Consider the following 2,067-nt stretch of genomic DNA (forward strand, 5'->3'; position numbering starts at 1 on the left):
AATTACAGTAGAAGTTCAAGGAATGGTTGGGTGGAGGATAGTCAGCCTGGGCACAGAAATGGTAGGAGAAATTCAAGTAACAGAGATGGAAGACATGATTTTAATTCTGTATCAAACCATTTAAACTAGATAACACTCCAGTTTTGGCTCACACTAGAGCAGGTAGTGATGAAGAGCCATGTGTATATAAGTGTACTGTAATTACAAGTAAGGGTAATGTAAATGATAGTAGTAAGACAAATGTAATTTCTAATTCTAGTGAGATGTTGAATGATGGTGTGGGTAGCAATGTTTTTCCCGTAAAAGGAGAGGATAAACTTACTACAATGTGCATTGAAACAGAAGTAAACCCTACAAGCATATAGGGTGTTCAACATTCTGTGTTGTATTCATTATGTAGCGATAATACTTACCCCAGCTGTCTGTCTCAATTTTCATGTTTCCTGAAGCAGTCAAACTCTTCTCCTGCAGCTATCTGTAGTTTATAAGTGAATCAGAAGCAATCTTCTACTTTCATGTGATTTTGTACAGTAGGATACTTTAGTATAGGGATATGTTAGAAAAAGTTTCTCTAGTGTTGTATATATACATATTATGTTGTGTTAGTTGTAAGTAATGTAATCATAGGAGGATGGAAGAAAGTAAATTGGTACCATAGTTAAACAATTTCTGTCAAACATATAGGTAAGGTAAACAGAAAGTGAAAGGTGTCAGCATTATGTGGAGGAGAAGGTGCAGATTATCTGAAACTGTAACTAACATCTGAAGTAATCAGCTCATGGGTTTGCCTTAGCATAAGGATCTGTTACTTGGAGCCGGCCGGGGTGGTTGAGCGGTTCTAGGCGCTACAGTCTGGAACCGCGCGACCACTACAGTTGCAGGTTCGAATCCTGCCTCAGGCATGGATGTGGGTGATGTCCTTATGTTAGTTAGGTTTAAGTAGTTCTAAATTCTAGGGGACTTATGACCTCAGCTGTTGAGTCCCATAGTGCTCAGAGCCATTTGAACCATTTTTTTGTTACTTGGAGTGTTTTTCAGTAGATTCAGTTTTTGATTAGAAAAGCAGGGAAGTTGTTTCTTTATTACATAATAAAGCAATAATGGAATAATAAAACAATGAATAATGTTAGAGTCTTAATGTTAGGGAGACTGTCTTTGCAGTATGAGTATTTTTTGAGAATGCCCTCCACTAGCTAACGAGGTAGGAAAGGTAAGTAAAATAATGGAGCTGACAGACAAGATTGAGTAATGAAAAAGATAACTGTGTACCAAAAAATGTTGTGTAACTGTATTGGTGATCTAGTTTTGAACTAGGTAACATTGGGTATGTGTATATTGTGCAATTCATGACACTGCAGCTGGCAATGAGAGCTTACCATAAAGGGCAATATTTTAGTGAGGTACAAGTCATATAATGCTGCATTATCGGATCTATAAGTTATCTGAAAACTTATATTTGTGTTTTGAGGAATTATGAGCTTAAAGTGGTAATACTGGAACAAAGAAAACTAATTTTTCTGATTAACTGATAACTGTGGTGCTAGACTGATGTGAATATTTTGAAAGGTCAACTACTTGGTAATATTTTGTGATTCATGATGGTTTAATTTTCTGTTTGACTAAGAATAGTGCTCAGAATTTGAGTGGAGAAGTGGTGCAATGATTTAGTGTGACTTCCATCCCCTTAATTTTGATTTGAGTAGTTATTAAGTTATGTGATGGTGACTCTATTCTTTTTTCATAACATAATGATTAGTAAATCTATGCTACTGCACATATTGAGCTGTTGCTATTTTGCAAATGGGAAAGAGACCGAAATCTTTCAAGTTTAACCATTTTAAGACAGTTATGACTTAGAGTCATGTTTTGTAGTGTAATGTGCACTTGATTTTAAAATTTTACTAGTCCACACTTTTCATACTATAGTCAATTTTTGTACTAATTATTGTGATGTTATGAGGACTATGTAATGTATTTATTTCTGAAGTAATGACCATTATTTACCATTAGCATTAAACATTTTTTCATTATATTTAGAAGTAAAAGTGAGTGTACTAGAGTAGGGTA

Source organism: Schistocerca serialis, chromosome 3 (assembly GCF_023864345.2).
Source record: "Schistocerca serialis cubense isolate TAMUIC-IGC-003099 chromosome 3, iqSchSeri2.2, whole genome shotgun sequence".
NCBI classification, from domain to species: Eukaryota; Metazoa; Arthropoda; class Insecta; order Orthoptera; family Acrididae; genus Schistocerca; species Schistocerca serialis.